Here is a 24,990-nt window from a genome sequence, read left to right as displayed (position 1 = left end):
AGTGGAGGAGTTTAAGTATCTCGGGGTCTTGTTCACGAGTGAGGGAAGAATGGAGCGGGAGATCGACAGACGGATCGGTACGGCTGCCACAGTAATGGGGGCGCTGTGCCGGTCCGTTGTGGTGAAGAGAGAGCTGAGCCGAAAAGCAAAGCTCTCAATTTACCGGTTGGTCTACGTTCCTACCCTCACCTATGGCCATGAACTTTGGGTCATGACCGAAAGAACGAGATCACGGATACAAGCGGCTGAAATGAGCTTCCTCCGTAGGGTGGCCGGGCACTCCCTTAGAGATAGGGTGAGGAGCTCGGCCATCCGGGAGGAGCTCGGAGTAGAGCCGCTGCTCCTCCACATCGAGAGGAGCCAGTTGAGGTGGCTCGGGCATCTATACCGGATGCCTCCTGGACGCCTTCCTCGGGAGGTGTTCCAGGCACGTCCCACCGGGAGGAGGTCCAGGGGACGGCCCAGGACACGCTGGAGGGACTATGTCTCTCGGCTGGCCTGGGAACGCCTTGGGCTCCCCCTGGAGGAACTGGAGGAGGTGTCTGGGGAGAGGGACGTCTGGGCGTCTCTGCTGAGTCTGCTGCCCCCGCGACCCGGTCCTGGATAAGCGGAAGACGACGAGTACGAGTACATTCATTTGTCCACCATGGTACCATTATCTTATTACTTTTACACCCTGCTTTCTTTATAGAATTATCTGCTACTTCCATGATTATCTTACAAATTTTTAAATTTACATCATTTATATCCATTCTCATATCTACTTTCTCTAAGTTTATTTGACTCAAGTATCTAAATTTAGTCCAGTCTGCCTTATTAAAATTTAGTTTTTTATTGACATTTATATTCTTATTATTTAAAGTTAATCCTACTCTTATTGTAATGGGATAATGATCACTACCTATTGTTGATTTTTTCACCACTCACAACTACCAGCTAAACCATTTGAAATCATTGTTAAATCAATAACTGATTCCATCCCTGTTCTTACATTGATTCTTGTTCGCCTCCCATCATTAATACATACTAGATTTTTTATTTCCATTAATTCTTCTATAACTTGTCCATTTTTATCATTACAATTACCCCACAATGTACTATTTGCATTAAAATCTCCACACCAAATTACTTTCCCTTCCAAATATTCATTTAACTCCTCCATTATTTCAATTGACAATGTTTTACATGGATTATAAAAATTTATTATTTTAAATTTACCTTCTTGTTCCCATATCTCAATTACTATATATTCAAGTTCTTTCCCTTTCCCTAATACCTGATATTGTATCCCTTGCTTAATAAATATTCCACATCCTCCTGTCGATCTCTTCTTACACCATCATATCCTTTTATCACAAAATCCAATGTTGTTTTTAACCATGTTTCCTGAACACAAATCATTTCTGGTTGTTCTTCAAGACTATCAATATAACCTTTAAGTTCTTGTCCGTTAGCGATTAAACTTCTTGCCTTCCATTGTAATATTAACATGTACTTTCACCAGATGGTCCTTGTCTCCCATCTATCTCCAACTTTTTATTTATGTTCTCCCACGATCCCTCCTTAAACCCCAAAAACTTTTCAGCTCCTCTCAATATTATTTTAATCTTCTCAGTTTTATGCTTGGCTTGGTCAGTACAGTTGATAACATAGGCTACGAATAATATTAGTTTTTCTACTGATATTGTAACATTTTCTTTGCTTTGCTGTGGAATTTGATTCGCTATTTGTTCAATCTTTCTTGTTTTCTGTTCCTTCACATTTTTAACTGCTTCTGCATAGCTTATGTTTTTAGTCATTTTAATCTGTATGATTTCTTTTGCCTTCTTCCTTACTTCACATCCTCCATACGTAACTCTATGTTGCCCTCCACAGTTACAACATTTTTCTTGTACTTCTTCTTTACATTCTTCAAACTTGTGATCTTCACCACATTTAGGACATCTCTGCTTCCCTTTACAAACTGCAGCTATGTGACCTTTGACATTTGAAACAACGAAGTGGTGGAGGGATATAAGGTCTAACCTGAAAGCTGAGATAACCTATTTTGATTTTTTGTGGCAACTCTTTTTCTTCAAATTCAATGAAGATTGACATACTTCCTACTTTTTCTCCATTTATTGTTTTTGACAATCTCTTCAAGTTATTCACTTTTGCACCAATAATACTTCTCTTAATTTTATCAAGATCTTCATCTAGAGGGATCCCATAAATCACTCCTCTAAGTTTTTTATTTTCTCCCATGATATTTTTCTCCAACACCGTTTTCTTGCAGATATTATCCACCTTTAAAGCCTTATTCTTTTGTTCTTCATTTTTACAAACTACCAATAAGTTTCCATCTCTCAAAATCTTTACCATTTCAACATCTCCAATTTTCATTTTTATCTCTCTTGACAACACAATGGGGCTGATGTTATCCTGTTCTTCCTCGTTCTTAAGTTTTAATATTATTTTAAATTCCTCCCTCATAACTTTCCTCCTAACTATCCTTTCTTCTTCTGAACTGCTTCCTTCCAATTCTCGCTTGCTACCTTGGATATCACCAATTCCCTTTCCTTCATCTATTTTATTTCTTCCACGTCCTTTCCCTCTTCCTCTCCCAGCTGGCGTCCACCCTTCAAAATCCATGTCTTCCTCATTTCCTGTCTCCATTTCCAACCGAACCATTCACATACCAGTTTATGCCCAAATCCACCTTTTCCGAATCCCATATATATCTATTTTTGTTTTTCCCGCGCCGCACCAAAACCGTTCTTCTTCGACGTAGTCTCACCACCGACAACCGACCACAGAAGGAGGGTTGAGGTCATCTGCGCTTTTGTGGCCGGCAGGCTGTGGGACTTCCGGCGGAAGTTCATTGTCACTGTAAAAGCGGAGGTTGGATTTGTGGATTTTATGCCCCAGAAAGTTGATAAAAACTAACTGGTCTGTCAAAATAAATGTAGCTACAGTTTTTAAAAACTGAAAGCCAAATGTTTGTGAATTTACATTTTCATTTAGTCATATTGATACTACAACACATAGATTGTTTTAATCCCACGTACCTTATTCAAACTACTAACAATAACTTATTTTCTTATGTGACTTCAGTATATGTACAGGGTCTCACCTCTTTGTCTTCTACTCAGTTTGGAAAATGGAAGCTAAGTAAGAGGTTAAGTGAAATGTATGGCGTGTATTGATGTTTGCTAGTAAAATAACTGAAATAGTGCGATAAATTGCATACAATGCTAAAATCTTTAGACTGATTAGTGTTCAATTCTTCTAAAATGTAAGTCATGTTGCTTTTTGTATCACAGGTTCACATTTACATCAGTTATTCTGATGTTGATTCATTTCTGGCTGTGCTGCTGCTCAGTGTATCTTCAGTGAAAAAAAAGCAACTTGGAAACAGTGATCACCTTTTCAGAAAGCACCTGAGAGAAGAAATTTATTTTTCTGACCACAGTCAAGGTATGATTTTATTGAATGTTATTTAAGTCTCTTATGAGATGTTATTGTTGTCATGTAGAGCATGCAATGCTTTTTTAACAATTCTGGATCTGTTTTAAGAGACATTTGTGGTGGCCTGTTTCTGTAAGGAAGGCAGACCAGCATTCAGGAGTCACTACCTTTGCCCAATGTGCAACTCTCTTGTAATCACACGGTCCTTGAACTTCATCCAATAATATCGGCATCCTCGTGGCAGCCTTATGGCCTGGGACGTCCAGCGTTTTTTTAAGTATTTATTTTTAATTTTCTGTGAGTGACAATTTAGAATAGCTCTATAATAAACCGGCTATTTGTGCAATAAATCTTCGTCATCCTTTCTGCACGTTATACAGGTCCTTCTCAAAATATTAGCATATTGTGATAAAGTTCATTATTTTCCATAATGTCATGATGAAAATTTAACATTCATATATTTTAGATTCATTGCACACTAACTGAAATATTTCAGGTCTTTTATTGTCTTAATACGGATGATTTTGGCATACAGCTCATGAAAACCCAAAATTCCTATCTCACAAAATTAGCATATCATTAAAAGGGTCTCTAAACGAGCTATGAACCTAATCATCTGAATCAACAAGTTAACTATAAACACCTGCAAAAGATTCCTGAGGCCTTTAAAACTCCCAGCCTGGTTCATCACTCAAAACCCCAATCATGGGTAAGACTGCCGACCTGACTGCTGTCCAGAAGGCCACTATTGACACCCTCAAGCAAGAGGGTAAGACACAGAAAGACATTTCTGAACGAATAGGCTGTTCCCAGAGTGCTGTATCAAGGCACCTCAGTGGGAAGTCTGTGGGAAGGAAAAAGTGTGGCAGAAAACGCTGCACAACGAGAAGAGGTGACCGGACCCTGAGGAAGATTGTGGAGAAGGGCCGATTCCATACCTTGGGGGACCTGCGGAAGCAGTGGACTGAGTCTGGAGTAGAAACATCCAGAGCCACCGTGCACAGGCGTGTGCAGGAAATGGGCTACAGGTGCCGCATTCCCCAGACTTGGGCTACAGAGAAGCAGCACTGGACTGTTGCTCAGTGGTCCAAAGTACTTTTTTCGGATGAAAGCAAATTCCGCATGTTATTCGGAAATCAAGGTGCCAGAGTCTGGAGGAAGACTGGGGAGAAGGAAATGCCAAAATGCCAGAAGTCCAGTATCAAGTACCCACAGTCAGTGATGGTCTGGGGTGCCGTGTCAGCTGCTGGTGTTGGTCCACTGTGTTTTATCAAGGGCAGGGTCAATGCAGATAGCTATCAGGAGATTTTGGAGCACTTCATGCTTCCATCTGCTGAAAATCTTTTTGGAGATAAAGATTTCATTTTTCAGCACGACCTGGCACCTGCTCACAGTGCCAAAACCACTGGTAAATGGTTTACTGACCATGGTATCACTGTGCTCAATTGGCCTGCCAACTCTCCTGACCTGAACCCCATAGAGAATCTGTGGGATATTGTGAAGAGAACGTTGAGAGACTCAAGACCCAACACTCTGGATGAGCTAAAGGCCGCTATCGAAGCATCCTGGGCCTCCATAAGACCTCAGCAGTGCCACAGGCTGATTGCCTCCATGCCACGCCGCATTGAAGCAGTCATTTCTGCAAAAGGATTCCCGACCAAGTATTGAGTGCATAACTGTACATGATTATTTGAAGGTTGACGTTTTTTGTATAAAAAACACTTTTCTTTTATTGGTCGGATGAAATATGCTAATTTTGTGAGATAGGAATTTTGGGTTTTCATGAGCTGTATGCCAAAATCATCCATATTAAGACAATAAAAGACCTGAAATATTTCAGTTAGTGTGCAATGAATCTAAAATATATGAATGTTAAATTTTCATCATGACATTATGGAAAATAATGAACTTTATCACAATATGCTAATATTTTGAGAAGGACCTGTACATACACATGGTGCTATTTATCTTTCATCTCAAGTAAATACAATCACCTTATGTTATGGGTCTAAAGCTGTTTATTAAATAATAATCAATAATGATTATAAAATAAAGGTAACAGGCTATACCACGACATCCCGTTTGTCGATAATCAGCATGAGCTTCCACAAAAACAGCGGCAGCCTGGCATCCTGGCGAATCCCCTGCCACCCTCCGGCAGGCTGTGGCAGTTCCAGTGGCAGCTCCCACAAACTGAGCTTGCTGTCTCTCATGAACTGACTGTTTGACAGGGTCTGTCGCCCCAAGCCGAAGTAGCAGCTCGGGCCTTTGTGTAATTCTTTTTAAATAGTCAAGCTATATAAATTTGTAAGGAAGCTGCTGAAGTTAAAGACATTGTTCACCTCAGTTACTTCTATTACTTGACTGGAAGCAAACATTGAACTTTGTTTATCGCGTTGAACTGTATGTTTTCCTTGTAATCCATGTTTCTAATGTAAAGAATAATATAGAAAAGCTATAAATTATTCACAATCCCTTGTACTTATCACATGAACAACTTGATTATGTTACTTGTCCATCAAGGCTAAACATGCCATCTGCCAAAATATTTGGCCCCCTACAAAATACACCAATTAAATGTAAACAGTGGTGCAAATGTTGAATTTCATTACAATTTACCGGTGTAAGACCAAGCTAATGTTGGCCCACAATTCACAGCTTCTGATTCTACATTTAATTGGAAACTTAATAGAAACTTGACTGACAGCAAGTGAATAAAATAACCTCCATTTTTCTCTGTATTCCTCAGGAATTATTGAGGTGTGAAATCCTTCAGAGACCGACTGCTACACATCTTGGAGAGGCACCCTGCTGACATGGAAGGGTTACATGTTGTTTGCCGTCAGAATTTAGTTTTATTATGCGTTTTACAGTGAATGTAGGAGAAGACATATTGTCTGCACTTTCAAATTTAAGTCTGTTATCCAGCAGGAGAGAGAGAATGAGCAGATATTTGTAACACTCAATTTGCAAAAGGGCTTTAGTGGGCGTCCACGATTGACGACGTCAGTAGAGACCCTCACACATCTTATAGAACCTGGGCTGCCATCAAAATGTATCGCCAGACTCCTTGGTGTGTCGAAAGCTACGCTTTTTAGGCGAATGGCTGAAAATAATCTATCAATCTCTGCTTTGTACTACAGTGGCTGTAGTGATGATGAATTGGACACATTAGTCACAGGAATTAAGAGCACGATGCCAGAAGCTGGGTGCAGAGTAGTCAAAGGTGCTCTACTTGCACAGGGACACAGAGTGCAATGGGACAGAGATGCATCCATGCATCGTGTGGACAGTGTGGGTGTGCTTTCCAGGATGACTCGTCTGAGATGTGTGGTGAGGAGGACGTACAGTTCCTTACCCAAAGTACATGGTGCACATTGGCACCAATCATAAGCTCACCAGGTAAGTTTACATCCTATCTGTAGACTGTTTAGTTTGTTTTGTTTCAAATTAAATATCTGTCATTGTGTGTATCCCATCGACTAGAGAAATTGATCTTAGTGAACTTCATTGAATTTGAGTGTCATGAAGTAGTATTATTTTGTTTCCATTATCAGATATATTGTATTGTGGGTTTTAGACAGTTGGAGATGTTATGCAGTGTGTTTTGGACTGACTTCTTGTCTGATTCGTTTTAACCTAAATACAACTTTGTTATCTTTGGGGGCATAGATGGCTATTCAAGAAAGGTAAGAATTTTACCTGTCAATTCAATTCAGTTTTATTTATATAGCGCCAAATCACAACACATGTCATCTCAAGGCACTTCACAAAGTCAGGTACATACATTCCAATTAATCCTAATCATTGAACAGTGCAGACAGATTCAGTTTTTTATTCAAATTGGATAAAACGTTTTTCTGTCTAAGGAAACCCAGCAGATTGCATCCAGTCAGTGACTTGCAGCATTCACTCCTCCTGGATGAGCATGTAGAGACAGTGGACAGTCACTGGCGTTGACTTTGCAGCAATCCTTCATACTGAGCATGCATGTAGTGACAGTGGAGAGGAAAAACTCCCTTTTAACAGGAAGAAACCTCCAGCAGAACCAGAACCAGGCTCAGTGTGAGCGGCCATCTGCCACGACTGACTGGAGGTTTGAGAGAACAGAGCAGAGACAAAAAGAGAACAAAGAAGCACTGATCCAGGAGTACTTTCTATGGGAAGGAAAAGTAAATATTAATGGAGAACATAAAATTAAAAGCTGAAATAACAGCAAATGTTGCAAAATTGGAGAGTAGTGTGAGAATGTAGCGAAGAGGGTGAAAGTGGTCATTATGTCCTCCAGCAGTCTAAGCCTATAGCAGCTTAACTACAGAGATAGCGCAGGATAACCTAAGCCACTCTAACTATAAGCTTTATCAAAAAGGAAAGTTTTAAGCCTAGCCTTAAAAGTAGATAGGGTGTCTGCCTCACGGACTAAAACTGGGAGCTGGTTCCACAGGAGAGGAGCCTGATAACTAAAGGATCTGCCTCCCATTAAACTTCTAGAGACTCTAGGAACCATAGTCAAATGTTTGCCAGGGGCCAGAACGAGCCATATCAAATCCTACCAACAATGATATTTTATTATGTTTCATTTTAGTTTATGTCCAAACAGGTGTGGTTCCTTATTGTCAATTATACATAGGTGGCTTTTCTGGTTTCATGTTACCCAGAGGTGTGGCCTACTCTTTGGGTCATTCCATACCAACTCAGCTGAAACCTCCTAATTCAACTCGTAGCTTTATTACTGTTACCCAAAAAATCTTCAATTTTCCAAAATTTTGTTTACTACCAGATTTTGATTTACACCTACAGAACTGTCAGTTGACTTATTTTACTGGCTAAAATCACTCTGCACCATATTAATTAGGCCTGAGCAGCAAAGCGCTGCGAAGGCCTATTGTAATCATCACTCTGTTTATTATTATTCTGGCGACAAATGAATCGCCTATTTGGCGGCTTTAACATATCCAAAAACTCACCAAACTTTACCCAAAATTGTCCCCCTAGTGAAATTTTAAGTCTTTAATGTCACCATAAGTGGGCGTGACCAAACCACTTAGCCACGCCCCCAAACGTGAGATAGCCCGAACCGTAAGTCGTACAGATCTGAAAGTTGGCACACTGCTAGAGCTCCTCAAACCAAGATAAAAAGTCTCTTGGGGGAATGCCCTAAAACGCACAGGAAGTCGGCCATTTTGGGTCAAAGGCCAATTTTTGCCCATTTTTCACTTTTACTCACCTCGAACTTTAACAAACTCCTCCTAGGGATTTTGAGCTATCAGCTTCATATTTGGTCAATGTGGAGTTGAGGCACGGGGGATTAAAAGTTATCAAAATTGTGACTTTTCGTGTATGTTGAAGGGGCGTGGCCAGGGCATGAACTTGGCGTTCACGCCGAAAGTGAAAAATTGCAATAACTTTACCAAAGAAATTACAAATCACACCAAAGTTGGTATGAAGGACGACCTTCGGGTTCCCGACGATCCTATGGGGTCATATGCTGACATCATCAAAGCCACGCCCCCTCAGAACCGGAAGTCACTTTTTTCAATTGGAAAGGTGCCTCTATGACCCACTTGACCCAATCCACTTGAAAGTGTGTCAGAAGACAGATAACTAGTGGGTCTAACTTCGTTTGAAGCACAGTGACTTTTCATAAAAGGGCGTGGCCGTGGTTGCGCGGCGAAGTTGGATGTCACGCCATGGCCATATGTTTGGCTTTAATCTCCACATACATCATCTGATCTGCACCAAATTCCATGTGATTGAACCTACTCCAGTCCCCAACAGAGATCTGATGACATATTCGGTGGGCGTGGCCTAATTCATACACAGCGCCCCCTAGAACATTTTAAAAAATCAGCCCCAAGCCATGCTTTGACCGAGGATTCTGAAATTTGGTACACATATGTAACTTCTCAGGACCTACAAAAACGTCTATTGGAGCATTGGTCCAACCCCCACAGGAAGTCGGCCATTTTGGATTGAAGTTGCCATTTTTACCCTGTTTTGGGCGTTTCTAGCCTGCATATCTGAGCGAACTCATCGTACAGCTTTTGACTTACACACTTGAAAATCACTCAGTTTACTCTTAAGGGATTGGGGATCAAAAGTTGTCAAAAGCTTTTTGATACACAATAGCGTGTGGGCGTGGCCATGACTCAAAATATGACTTCTCACCATAAAAGACAAAATTGATATAGCTCCTACAAGGAAAGTCACAGACACATGCAACTTTTTGGGATTGATCTGCCTCTATGCTTGAACAATATTCACTGGTTAGATGCTGACATCATTGAAGACCCGCCCCCTGATAACAGGAAGTGTCACGTTTTCCTTTACAGAGTCAATGTTTGATGTTCTTTACCTAATCAACGTGAAACTGTCCCAAGTAACAGATAACATGATGGTCTTAGACAGTCGCCAGTACTGACTGCTTTAGTTGGAGGGTGTTAATATGATGGCGTGGCGAATTCTGATGTCACGCCACAGCCATACGTTTGGCTCTAAATTTCACATGGATTATCTGATTCACTCCAAAATAAATATGGCTGATATTTCTCAGTCCCCAAACAGCTCTATTGGATTACATTGGAATTTGGATCAACAGCACCCCCTAGAATACTTCAAGGGCTATATCTCCCTCATACATCATCAGATCCACTTGAAATGTAGTATACATGATCATGACTTAATGATGGACATGTTGACACAGTCAATTGATGATGTTGTTTTAGCCCCACCCACAAACAAACAAGTGAGTGCAGCTTCCATCTGGAAGGTCCGATTTACTCCAAATTTTGAATGCTTTTTGCCAGACTCAAACTCTGCATGACCGAAGATCATTTGACATTTTGCCCACAGTGCCACCTACTGGCGACACGTTGAAGTGAAGCGGTGTCATCGTGTGTGGCGTGTAGGAGGCGATGCCAGGGTCCCGCGGTGGCTGCACAGGCCAAGCGGCGCTTGGCTGCGAGGGCCGCACAATGCTGCTTGTTTTTTCTTGTAATTATTATTCTGATTGCATAAATTTGGGGTTTCCCTCAAACCGGCCACTAAATTACATGTGAAATTGGTTTAAGGTCATTTGCTCATCTTTGTAAAATTGTTAGATGACATTACAGAATTCTCAACATTTTGACTTCTTTGCAAAATGTGCTACTTAGTTGTCTTATCTAAGATGAATGAACCACAGTGTGCTGTAACCTTTAACATAGGCCTACATGTTATGAAGGAGTTTACTGATTTCTATGCCTCCAGTTGACAACAGATTAACTTGTCAAACCAGGACCTCCAATCTCTCCTTACCTTGGTGAAGTCATTTCACTTTGTCACACTCTGCCACAGCCTTTTGGCACATAAGACATTTACTTGAACAATGATAAAAGCAAGTCATTTCACATGATTTTCTTTCATTGAATATTGGAGTATTGGAGCTCCATTGATGGCTTTTCGTTCATCCACACAAATGCTCTTCAATGATGTTCAATGTACTCCGAGCTTAACCTGATGAGCTTTTCTGGAACTAAAAAACTAAGTTTTACACCACAGGCTCTGCCAACTTTAAGCTTGTTATACAGGCTTTCTGAAAGGAGCCCAGTAGTCTTGCCCTGTTTCTCATTTTTTTTAAAGACACTTGAATTGACTTGTAATTCTCATAATCTGTTGTGATCCTTTACAGATCATTTGTACTACATACAGTACATGGACCTGTCATACCAGTTGTCCTGACTAATTTATCAAATATGCTGGGAAATTGAATGGGTTTACTCAGTATTTGTTGAAACTTTATCTAAAACTGTTGGAAAACATGTGCAGTATGTAAATCTTTTAATGTGTCCCTGATGCTTCAATTCTGCAAGAAAATCCTGTTTTCTTTTCAGAGTGAGAGGAGATCATGGAGGAGAAAATGTGGGGGAGGCAGAGTTGATGTTCTCGGTTCGTGGAACTGACTTTAACAGCTTCATAGCCGGGAAATGTCTACACAATCAGCGGTGAGTTAAACTTAATTTTGGAAGCTTAAATTGAGTGTATTTTCCTTTAAAATACACACTATTATCAATTGTAAGAACATTTATCCTTAAAATCTAATGGCAACACTGTAGAAATTTAAACAATGGGGTGAAAAATCTTAGAATTTCATCTAAGTTGTATTCAGTCACATGTTGGTTGATTCTGTTAATGTATACAGTATTTAATTAGAAACATTGTAATTCATTCAGTGGCTAAAACAGTTATTTAAATGACGTTAAGGACAAAACGTGTTCTTTATTTTTTTTTATGCAGGATTGAGCACTTCTGGCGTGATTTGTTCATGAGTCTTACAGGAGTGTATTACGATATGCTTGAGGATGAACACTTCCTTGACATCAGCAACGTCCTGCACATATTCTGTTGCCACTATGTCTTCCTACCACGCATTCAGGCCAGCCTAGATGTCCTCAGTGAAGCATGGAACCACCACCCAATCAGGACTGAGCAGAACCTGACACCAAATCAGGTGGGGCAGGACCTTAACCCTGTTGGAGATCATGTGTCCGAGGTAAATAATGCTTTCGTAATGTTGATCCTAAACTCATTAAAAAAAAACAGGTGCAGGACAATAGCTGTCCAAATATGGTAAGCCGGAAGAGTCTGTATGAAATCATATGTGTGAAAAAAACTGTAAACAGGGGCTGTTCATTTTCATGTGTGTTTCAATAAAAGCAATGGCCCCAGGGAGAAGCTTTGAAGTCGTCTCGGTGTGTGTTGTGTTACCACATGCGAGAGCTTCCCTGGTCCAGGTATTTGAATAACATACAGCTGTCTCCGTGTGATTTATTATAATGTCTTGTGAATTCTTTCAGCTTACGGTGAATAAACGAACACGCAGAACACCCCTTGGGAGGGTGCTTCAACAGAAGTGAGAGAATGACTGAGACGTCACTAGAAAATGAACTCCCTGCTTGGAGACAGGGAGGAGAAATATATTTCAACCACAAAGATGCTTTAACAAGTTTAAACAACAGTTTGATGGAGCTTGTTTGGATCCCGGAAATAATTGTCGACTCACCAGAAAAGGCGAGTCGACAAATAATTTTTAACCATTAAGTGACACAAAGTGGTTCCACTCTAAAATGCTGTATTCACAGGGTAATCAAACTTTTTATGTGGCCAGTGTTTGTCCATTTTGTCTGTCTGTTTTTGTGAAATGAATGTCTGTTTCATGTTGTGTAAAAATGAGGGTATATGTGGCAGGATACATTTAATTTAAAATGTTTTCTGTTATGAAACTAATTGGAATTTTGAGTTTTAAGGTCTGGAGAAGCAGCCCTGACAATGGACCGCCTGCTTGAAAGGTAAAAACATTTTAAACTATCTGACGCTCAGTGTTATTTATTATATAAGGTCTCACAATAATAATTAGAGACTACAAGAGCAGGTCTGATCCAGCAGTACCATAATAATATTAAGTCAGTTCTTTATGATAACTCCAGAAAGGGACAATCTCTCCCCTCAAAACATGATTTTAACAGATGTTTTACTTTTTCCAGTCAGAATGATCAAATTAGACTCAAAATTAACACAGGATGAAATACACCTTCACAGAATTACTGGACTGGACTAAATGGAGAAAACTTGAGTTAACTGAAACAAACTTTAGTTACTTGAAATAAATATAAAGTGTAATTTATAGCTGACTGAAACTTTACGGGTTGTTTTTAAAACTGGGTAACACAAAGATTATAAGACACAACATGTCCTACATTTCTGTGTTCATCAATTTCATTAAGCCTTCTAAACGGATACGTTTTTCCACAAGACTCAGTTACAGTTAAATGTAATTGAACCAGATTTTAAAAATGGTATCTATGGTTCGGATTTAATACTTACATTCACAATTAAATGAACACAATACTCTGACCCTTTTTGATGCCTACACTACACATAAAAAGAGACACATCGAGGTATGGAAAGAGATTAAAAGAAGCACTAGAACCAATGAAATTAGCACTTAGCATTATTAGTATAATAACAACTAATAAAAACTAGTGACCCCACTCTTAAATATAATAAGGACTTACTGCATTAGAAAATATAGATAGATCTAAATAAAGCTAGATTAGAATAGAACATTCAGAGCCGTTATAATCTTGCTGATGAAAACCACAAACATTGTTATGGAACCAGATGATTATGAGGGAGCAGCTTTATCAGGGCCAAACAGAAACATTTGTAGGGAAGATCCAATGTCCTTCGACCTGATTTTGACTTTATTTAACCCTACCATGACACATATTATGTATGGAAAGAAATAAAAGGTATAATTACTGTCACCTAATTATTTCAATGGTAACCCCTTGAAATGTACCATCTCATTTTTGACAGGGTCCTTACAGAACAGAAGATAAACAACAGTAATACGTATCAAACAAATATGAAAAAATCACACAAAAATACCCACAACATTCTCAAGGACACACAAACACACACTCTCACAACCACATAGTCACACACACTCTCACAACCACCAGCATAGCAACTGCATGACACATAGCCTTAACATCAAGACACAAAATGAGACAACATACACATACAGAGTTCATGTTCATATCTCTGTGAGGATTAAGTCCAGAATAAATGAACCTTTATTCTTACTGAAAGCAAGAGAAATATGTTTTACAATAAAGTAAATATGAATAACAGTAATACAGCTAAGTAGGTGAGGCAAAGTATTCAAGCTGATGAAGCTTTAAACTGAAATGCAAAACGTCTCATTTTCCTTATTCTTGGTGTAAAACACATAAAGATAACTGATCAGTATTTCTCAGGCCATATAGCGAATTAAATTGGATTAAGTATTTCTAAATACAAAGTATTTCAAAGTTTGAGGGGATGAAGATTAGTTTCTGTGGCATCGTCATAAATAACATCAGTGTGTTCTAGGATTGGCAGCACCAGTTGTGGAAAACTCTTTTACGAGCTGGATGGAAAAAACATTATCAGAACGATAATGTGACAATTTTAAGGCAACAGGCTTTCAAACAATTTTAAATTTAAGATTTTAACTCGACCAGTTACATGTGAACCGGTTGGGCAAACTCCCATGAACCCTCGAGCACCCTGTAGAGGGTATAGAGCTGGTCCAGTGTTCCACGGCCGGGACGAAAACCACACTGCTCCTCCTGAAGCCGAGGTTCGACTATCGGCCGCACTCTCCTCTCCAATACCCTGGCGTAGGCCTTACCAGGGAGGCTGAGGAGTGTGATCCCCCTGTAGTTGGAACACACCCTCCACTGTCCCCGACCGCCACGCAATGTTGAAGAGACGTGTCAACCATGACAGCCCCACAACATCCAGAGATTTCAGGTACTCAGGGCAGATCTCATCCAACCCCGAAGCCTTGCCACCGTGGAGCTTTTTAACCACCTTGGTGACTTCAGCCGGGGTGATGAAAGAGTCCAACCCCGAGTCCCCAGCCTCTGTTTCCACCACGGAATGCGTGATGGCAGGATTGAGGAGATCCTCGAAGTACTCCTTCCACCGCCCGATAATGTCCTCAGTCGAGGTCAGCAGCTCCCCACCCCCACTATAAACACTGTTGGCGAAGAACTGCTTCCCCCTCCTGAGGCGCTGGACGATTTGCCAGAATCGCTTCGAGGCCAACCGGTAGTCCTTCTCCGTGGCCTCACCAAACTCCTCCCAGGCCCGAGTTTTTGCCTCTGCCACAGCCCGGGCAGCACGCTTGGCCTCACGGTATCCGTCAGCCGCCTCAGGAGTCCCACAAGCCAACCACAGCCGATATGACTCCTTCTTCAGCTTGACAGCATCCCTTACTGCTGGTGTCCACCACCGGGTTCTGGGATTGCCGCCGCGACAGGCACCACAGACCTTACGGCCATAGCTACGGGCAGCAGCATCGACAATAGATGCGGAGAACATGGTCCACTCGGACTCTATGTATCCAACATCCCCCGGGATCTGGTCGAAGCTCTCCCGGAGGTGGGAGTTGAATACATCCCTGGCCGAGGGCTCCGCCAGGCGTTCCCAGCAGACCCTCACTATACGCTTGGGCCTGCCAAGTCTGTCCGGCTTTCTCCCCCCCAGCGGATCCAACTCACCACCAGGTGGTGATCAGTGGACAGCTCAGCCCCTCTCTTCACCCGAGTGTCCAAAACATGCGGCCGAAGGTCTGATGATACAACAAGAAAGTTGATCATCGACCTCCTGCCTAGGGTGTCCTGGTGCCAAGTGCACTGATGGACACCCTTATGTTTGAACATGGTGTTCGTTATGGACAATCCGTGACTATCATAGAAGTCCAATAACAAAACACCACTCGAATTCAGATCAGGGAGGCTATTCCTCCCAATCACGCCTCTCCAGGTGTCACTGTCGTTCCCCACGTGGGTGTTGAAGTCCCCCTGGAGAATAATGGAGTTCCTGGGAGGGGCACTATCCAGCACCCCCGACAGGGACACCAAGAAGGCCGGATACTCTGCACTACCACTCGGCCCGTAGGTCAGAGACCTCTCCCCAACCCGAAGGCGCAGGGATACGACCCTCTCATCCACTGGGGTAAAACCCAACACGAGACGGCTGAGCTGGTGGGCAACAAGCAAACCCACACCAGCCCGCTGCCTCTCCCCATGGGCCACTCCAAAGTAGAAGAGAGTCCAACCCCTCTCAAGGAGATGGGTTCCAGAGCCCACGCTATGCGTGGAGGCGAGCCCGACTATTTCTAGTCGATATCTCTCGACCTCCCGCACCAGCTCAGGCTCCTTCCCCCCCAGCGAGGTGACATTCCACGTCCCTAGAGCCAGCCTAAGCATCCGGGGATCGGGCCGCTGAGGTCTCCACCTTCGTCCGCCACCCAATCCTCTTTGCACCAGTCCTCCAGCTCCTACAAGTCCGAAGCCATGGTACTCGAACGGAAAAGGGTGGCTTTTCCTCTTCAGGTTCGAGGGGAGTTCCTGCCTCAAGTGGAGGAGTTTAGGTATCTCGGGGTCTTGTTCACGAGTGAGGGAAGAATGGAGCGGGAGATCGACAGACGGATCGGTGCGGCTGCCACAGTAATGGGGGCGCTGTGCCGGTCCGTTGTGGTGAAGAGAGAGCTGAGCCGAAAAGCAAAGCTCTCAATTTACCGGTCGGTCTACGTTCCTACCCTCACCTATGGCCATGAACTTTGGGTCATGACCGAAAGAACGAGATCCCGGATACAAGCGGCTGAAATGAGCTTCCCTTAGAGATAGGATTAGGAGCTCGGCCATCCGGGAGGGGCTCGGAGTACAGCCGCTGCTCCTCCACATCGAGAGGAGCCAGTTGAGGTGGCTCCGGCATCTATACCGGATGCCTCCTGGACGCCTTCCTCGGGAGGTGTTCCAGGGACGTCCCACCGGGAGGAGGCCCAGGGGACGGCCCAGGACACGCTGGAGGGACTATGTCTCTCAGCTGGCCTGGGAACGCCTTGGGCTCCCCCTGGAGGAACTGGAGGAGGTGTATGGGGAGAGGGACGTCTGGGCGTCTCTGCTGAGTCAGCTGCCCCCGCGACCCGGTCCCAGATAAGCGGAAGACGACGAGTACGAGTACTCGACCAGTTAGACTCAGATTTGATCTGACTCCAAAAGATGATTTTTTGAAAACTTTAAACAAATAATTGCAGTGTTTAAACTTGGAAAAACCTTCACTCATTTAAGACTTTTAGCAGGAGGAAAAATGCTTTTAACTTTATATAATTTGAACAGAATAAATCTACCATTGCCTTCTGACAAGATTAAAATTAATGTCCTATGTTTAAAACTTGGTTTTCACCAAAAGTGGTAGTTGCATTAAATGATAGTTAATTTAATTGATGGAATTAAAAACAATAAAATCCCTGGCGGATTATACCTACGGATTTATGTCAAGTCAAGTTTATTTATTTAGCACCTTCCAGCAACAAGGCACTCAGGACGCTGTACATAATGAGGAGCATTGCAGTGATGCAAAATCAAATAACAGAGGTAAGAACAGAATGATGGATAAGAAAATGAAAGGAAAGTTGGACTGAAAACTTAACTAATAATGTTTAGATGGCACAGTCATTATTTATGCATGAATAGGTTTATTGTGGTAGACAGTAGTACAAATTAATTTTCAACTTTCACTACTTGATGCTGCAAAAGGTGACAAGAGGCAAGTCTCCATAGTGTTTGTGTCAGACCACCAGGTGCTACAAAGGTAGGCTATACTTTCCTTTTTCTGAACAAAATGATTCTGTTTATAACTAATCTATTTGCTTTTTGTCTTCTTTTATTCCTTCATAAGCTGGTACACAACAAGAATACAATGTTGTTTATTTTTGTCTTCTTTGTATATAATAATAATAGAAATAACAATGTACAAATATGATCATGTGTTGTGAAATGAAGATGGCGAAAGAAAGAAAAATGCTGATTTCACTACCCAAGTTTGTGATTTCTTGTTTGTGTTAATTTGTTGTACTGGGATGACTATATGATCAAACTGGTTATTTTCAGGCATTGTCCATTACAATACTAATGATTTCTCTGGAAAGGTTGATGAAGAGTCGTCCCACTATATTGCCTGATGATGTGAATGATAACCCTAAACATATATTTTTCTCCCAGGTGAAGAAAACCTGAAAAGGTGGCTGGGACCAGCCTGACAAATGGGTCCATTGACACATTATTACTTAGAACATGAGATATCTGGGGTTCAGGAACAATAGAAATCCAAAGATTGTGTTTGAGGGTTGAAAACGTGTGGTTTAGAAGGGTGTGACAGGAATGAATGAAGGTCAAGGTATGAATGATGAATGATGTGGGCCACATGAGTGAAAGGTTTATGGATCAAATGGTATGTTTTAGTTTCTGTGAGCTCATTATTTGTTCTGGGTTTTGATTCATAGTTGTGTTCAGACAACTAATGAACGTTTTGGAGTGCAACAAGTTTTGTTTTTCATTAGTTTTTCTCTAATGTCGGTATTCCCTAAATATGTTCAGATGCTCGCAAGTTGGAACAATTTTCTGAGTTTTAGTTTCAGAGGGTGAAAACTTAAATTTCTTATGAAATTTCTTGAGGTGAAATTGGATCTAAATTCTCTTTGGGATGGGAACAGAACCAAATAGAACCTGTCATTCTGCTATAGGGTTCTGGTTGAATAATTTGATAGTAAAAGATTTGGCCGCCCAATCTTCTTAAAGAGGGGAGGCTGAAGCCGACGTGTTGTGTGTCTTAAGTGTTTGTCTAAATTTCTGTTTCAATATTCTGTTGGATATGTTTGAACATATCCAACAGAATATGCAAATTACTTTTATCTAGTATTGGAGGTAGAGGTTACGGGGAAGGACCCTAAAGGTCTAATTTAGGTAGATATAATCAAATTATCAATGTCCTTGAAAAGTAGGTTGTTCAAAACACTGGACACCTTCATGGTAAATGATATAAATACTTTGTTCTGGGGATGATTTCAAAAATTATTATGGAAAATAACGGTTTCAACATATCTTGGCTACTAGTTAACAGACAATAAAGTAGCAACTAACTGGGTTACAATATAAATATGATTCTTGGTTAAAGGTGAGAAGATGACTCTGTTATACAGGTCCTTCTCAAAATATTAGCATATTGTGATAAAGTTCATTATTTTCCATAATGTCATGATGAAAATTTAACATTCATATATTTTAGATTCATTGCACACTAACTGAAATATTTCAGGTCTTTTATTGTCTTAATACGGATGATTTTGGCATACAGCTCATGAAAACCCAAAATTCCTATCTCACAAAATTAGCATATTTCATCCGACCAATAAAAGAAAAGTGTTTTTAATACAAAAAACGTCAACCTTCAAATAATCATGTACAGTTATGCACTCAATACTTGGTCGGGAATCCTTTGGCAGAAATGACTGCTTCAATGCGGCGTGGCATGGAGGCAATCAGCCTGTGGCACTGCTGAGGTCTTATGGAGGCCCAGGATGCTTCGATAGCGGCCTTTAGCTCATCCAGAGTGTTGGGTCTTGAGTCTCTCAACGTTCTCTTCACAATATCCCACAGATTCTCTATGGGGTTCAGGTCAGGAGAGTTGGCAGGCCAATTGAGCACAGTGATACCATGGTCAGTAAACCATTTACCAGTGGTTTTGGCACTGTGAGCAGGTGCCAGGTCGTGCTGAATAATGAAATCTTCATCTCCATAAAGCTTTTCAGCACATAGAAGCATGAAGTGCTCCAAAATCTCCTGATAGCTAGCTGCATTGACCCTGCACTTGATAAAACACAGTGGACCAACACCAGCAGCTGACACGGCAACCCAGACCATCACTGACTGTGGGTACTTGATACTGGACTTCTGGCATTTTGGCATTTCCTTCTCCCCAGTCTTCCCCAGACTCTGGCACCTTGATTTCCGAATAACATGTGGAATTTGCTTTCATCCGAAAAAAGTACTTTGGACCACTGAGCAACAGTCCAGTGCTGCTTCTCTGTAGCCCAGGTCGGGCGCTTCTGCCACTGTTTCTGGTTCAAAAGTGGCTTGACCCGGGGAATGCGGCACCTGTAGCCCTTTTCTTGCACACGCCTGTGCACGGTGGCTCTGGATGTTTCTACTCCAGACTCAGTCCACTGCTTCCGCAGGTCCCCCAAGGTCTGGAATCGGCCCTTCTCCACAATCTTCCTCAGGGTCCGGTCACCTCTTCTCGTTGTGCAGCGTTTTCTGCCACACTTTTTCCTTCCCACAGACTTCCCACTGAGGTGCCTTGATACAGCACTCTGGGAACAGCCTATTCGTTCAGAAATTTCTTTCTGTGTCTTACCCTCTTGCTTGAGGGTGTCAATAGTGGCCTTCTGGACAGCAGTCAGGTCGGCAGTCTTACCCATGATTGGGGTTTTGAGTGATGAACCAGGCTGCGAGTTTTAAAGGCCTCAGGAATCTTTTGCAGGTGTTTAGAGTTAACTCGTTGATTCAGATGATTAGGTTCATAGCTCGTTTAGAGACCCTTTTAATGATATGCTAATTTTGTGAGATAGGAATTTTGGGTTTTCATGAGCTGTATGCCACAATAATCCGTATTAACACAATAAAAGACCTGAAATATTTCAGTTAGTGTGCAATGAATCTAAAATATATGAATGTTAAATTTGCATCATGACATTATGGAAAATAATGAACTTTATCACAATATGCTAATATTTTGAGAAGGACCTGTATAAGATTTTCATGAAAACAGGTTTTGGAGCATTTTCTGTTTCCCAACAAGCCCTAAAGGAAACTATTTTTAATTTTATGGGTTCTGACAACAGAGTGAAAGGATGTAGAGATGTGGTTGACACTTTCACCAGGTCGGCTGAGAGAGATAATCACACAATCAAAGAAACAATTGGCTAAAGTTTGTGCTGATACAAAAATGAAGTGGGTGGATGCGCTGCCCTTGGTGATGTTTTACATCAGATCATCACCCACTGAGCTCATGGGTTTAACTCTCCATGAGCTGCTGACAGGAAGAACCATACCCTGACCTTTCACCTCCTCTCTCCAGTCGGGCTGTGAACCCAGTCTGGATTTACAGAGAGAACAACTGACATATTCAAAGATTTTAATCTGCTGTGAAGTTTTTCTCTCATAAAACACAGGAGGCTCTAACCAAAGAACCAACAGGAGAAACAAACTCTGGATGAGAACAAAACTAAGGTCAGCAGATCATATAGCAGGAAGGGAGAGACGTCCTCTGAAGGAAACCTCAGAGAAATCAGAAAGCACCTGAGGAAGAACATATGAATAGGTTTGAATGGATATCTTTTGACTTAACATTTCATTTCCAGCTAACACATCAAAAATGTGCTGGTGAAACTAAATTAATTTATTCCAGAAACCATAACGTCATAAGGTAAGATTAACTCATCTTTTTGATTTCAACTAACTAAATACAATTATGTGGAACCTGTTTCATAAATGCTGAGTGGGCTGGGTTACTTCAACAGAGGGAACATGATAAAGATTAAACAATAAAAATTATATTTGTTGGGTTAAAGCTTGAAGGAGTATGTCCTGGTAAATTTGAAATAAGGTCACAAAATCAAAAATCACAGGTGAGAAGGATTTCTAAAGTAAAACTGTGAATAATCAACAAACAAATGTCTACTTCTGTGAATGTGGGAAATTGTGGAATAAATTGCATGAAGGGTTAAAGGAGTGTTCAACTATTTAATGTCGGGTTCTGGGAGCCTGTCTGTTTTCTGCTTGCTGCTAACCTTATTCGTCCAGCAGAGGGTGTCGAGCTACAGGAGGAATGTGGACAGGTGTTTCCCATCTTCTGATTGCCGTGTACGCTACTTAAGCCGTGGCTGCCTGCTACTCGTCGCCTGAGTGTTGAGCCTATGTGGTATCAGTAACCTTGATGTGCATCGATCCTCTAACTATTCCTCGACCGCTTGGAGCCTTTTGGATTACCTGTCTGGAATTCTACGTACACTCCTGGACTGAGCAATCTTCACCTTTTACTGGATCTGTGCTACATTACGACAAGCGTACTTCTCCTGCAGACCTGTCCACCCTCCTACGTAACTCCTGCTTCACCTTCCGCTCGCTTTCCACAGAAAGCACGTTTCGCTGTGAGCTCTACTTCAGTTCTCCTAAACCCCGTCTCCCCTGGTGGATTCCATTCACTCTCTAGTAAGAGCATTTATCATTATTCATGATATTCATATTTATATATTTATATATACATTGCCGTCCTGTTTTCTTATCAGTTATTTTTTCTCGCACAGTTGGAGAGACCAGATCCCTGTCATCCCCGTGTAGAATTTAGAAATAATAAACTTCTTTTCACCCTTTGATGCTCTCTACTTGTGTTCTTTCTGCATGTGGGTCAGATCAGTGTCAAAAATGATGTTAGAACACTCAGGCCAGACAGACCCAGCAGAGAGTCTCAGTAGAACTCTATCTGAACACTCTCACCAGATTCACTCTCATGACTCTGCTCTTCGTTCTCTTTCTGAACAGATCCAACGGAATAATCAGCATTCTTTAAGTCCTCAGACCTCCGGTTCCTCTGAGGGCGCTGTAGCAGCTTCTACTTCTCAACGTCTTTCACACTCACGCGACGTCACTTCCCCTGTTCTCCGGTGACATTGATCATTGTAAGGGGTTTTTGTTACAATGTACTCTCGTCTTTAACCGCTCTCCTGCTAGTTTTCCCCATGATGATGCTAAGATTTCTTATATACTGGGATTACTTACAGGGAGGGCCTTACGTTGGGCTGAGGCTCGTTTTTCTGACTGTAATCAGTTTGATTGCTCTTTTGATGACTTCATTCTTGAGTTTAAGCTGGCTTTCTCCTCTGAGACCGACCAGACTAGCGTCTCTCGCCAGTTGCGGGCCTTAAATCAGAGAAATAGACCAGTCTCTGATTTAGCCCTAGAATTTCATACTCTTGCAGCTGATTCTGGCTGGAATGATAGTGCTCTTAGAACAGCTTTTTTCCAGTCCCTAGATGAGCCACTGAAGGATGAATTAACCTTGATTGATGAACCTAAGACCCTTAATGAGCTAATTTTGTTAGCTACACGGATTGACAGTCGTATGCGTGAGAGAAGGAGAGCCCGTTCTGAGCATTTCCGGGCTCGTTCTTCTTTTTCTGCAAGATCACCACCCAACGCTAGGTCTCTCCCTCAAGTAGTTCTGCCTGAACCTGAACCCATGTTGATAGGTCGCACTCGCCTTACCCCTGAGGAGAGACAACGTCGTAGACAGGGGAACCAGTGTTTTTACTGTGGTTCATCCAATCACCTTATTGCAGCTTGTCCAACCTGTCCTACCCGGCCAAAAGACAGGGTCCGCTAGTTTTTTCGGGGGAGCTAACGGACCAGTTTAATGATTTTGAAGCCCCTAGACTTTCCCTACCAGCCACCTTGATTGGTAGTCAGCAGACTAGGAATCTTTTAGCACTTGTTGATTCCGGCTGTGAGCAGAATTTTATTGATAGCAAGTTGGTAGAACTGGCCCAGATTGAGATTGTACTTCTGGATACGCCACGATTAGTTTCTGCCTTAGATGGACGGAGGCTGCATAGAGTTACTCACAAGACCATACCGATTGAACTGGTCCTCTCCGGAAATCATAGGGAAATGATGTCTTTTTATGTATTTCCGGTTTCTCAGTCTTCTTTACTTCTGGGTTTTCCTTGGCTGCGTAAACACAACCCTCATTTAAACTGGTCCGAACTCCGCATTGAGGCCTGGTCTAATTATTGTCATTCCAATTGTCTTCAGTCGGCCTTACCTGTTAGGAACTCCATTGTGCCTAGTCCTCTTAGTGATGACTGTCCCGACCTTTCCGGGGTTCCTACAGTATACCATGATTTAGGACTAGCCTTCAGTAAGAGTAACGCTCTCTCTCTACCCTCCCATAGGCCCTATGACTGTGCCATTGACCTTCTTCCTGGGGCTCCTCTACCCACCAGTAGGTTGTATCCTATCTCTGGACCTGAACGACAGGTCTTGGAGGATTACATTAATGACTCCCTAGCTGCTGGTATTATTCGTCCCTCTTCCTCCCCAGTGGTCCTTGCAGAACAGAAGATAAACAACAGTAATACGTATCAAACAAATATGAAAAAATCACACAAAAATACCCACAACATTCTCAAGGACACACAAACACACACTCTCACAACCACATAGTCACACACACTCTCACAACCACCAGCATAGCAACTGCATGACACATAGCCTTAACATCAAGACACAAAATAAGACAACATACACATACAGAGTTCATGTGCATATCTCTGTGAGGATTAAGTCCAGAATAAATGAACCTTTATTCTTACTGAAAGCAAGAAAAAGATGTTTTACAATAAAGTAAATATGAATAACAGTAATACAGCTAAGTAGGTGAGGCAAAGTATTCAAGCTGATGAAGCTTTAAACTGAAATGCAAAATGTCTCATTTTCCTTATTCTTGGTGTAAAACACATAAAGATAACTGATCAGTATTTCTCAGGCCATATAGTGAATTAAATTGGATTAAGTATTTCTAAATACAGAGTATTTCAAAGTTTGAGGGGATGAAGATTAGTTTCTGTGGCATGGTCATAAATAACATCAGCGTGTTCTAGGATTGGCAGCAGCAGTTGTGGAAAACTCTTTTACGAGCTGGAAGGGAAAAACATCTGACAAGATTAAATTAATGTCATATATATTAAAATTTGGTTTTCACCAAAAGTAGTAGTTGCATTAAGGCCACAAAATAACCTAGATCTTCATTTAAAAAAAGTACTTGCCTCAGTTAAGTTCAGTTTTTGTGGTTCAGAAGTAATTAAAAAATGGCCTTCAGGGAAGAGTTCCATGGACAGAAACATCACTGATGTTTCCTCATCCTGACTTCCCTCTGTCCCGATACAGAACCATCGGATTAATCTTGTTCTTCAAGTGTGGTTGTTTGCAGCACTTTAGAACAAATTTGTCCTGAACATAATTTTCTGTTGAGACACAATTTCTCTTCTTTTAGCCAAGGAAGCAAACATTTCATTCACTTCTACATAGACTGGAAAACACAAGACGAGGCTGC

General features: G+C 41.7%; 1 long non-coding RNA gene across 1 annotated transcript; it reads left to right on the top strand.

Moving 5' to 3' along the window:
• Nucleotides 1–20,648: 20,648 nt before the first annotated feature.
• On the top strand, nt 20,649–22,252 carry LOC124880662. Its single transcript, XR_007041422.1, has 2 exons — nt 20,649–22,091; nt 22,187–22,252. It is a non-coding gene; the product is annotated as an uncharacterized LOC124880662 (long non-coding RNA).
• Nucleotides 22,253–24,990: the final 2,738 nt, after the last annotated feature.

This window comes from Girardinichthys multiradiatus, chromosome 14 (genome assembly GCF_021462225.1).
Source record: "Girardinichthys multiradiatus isolate DD_20200921_A chromosome 14, DD_fGirMul_XY1, whole genome shotgun sequence".
In the NCBI taxonomy this organism is placed as follows: Eukaryota; Metazoa; Chordata; class Actinopteri; order Cyprinodontiformes; family Goodeidae; genus Girardinichthys; species Girardinichthys multiradiatus.
Note: the sequence above shows the minus strand (reverse complement) of the source record. Positions and strands in the feature narration are given on the sequence as shown.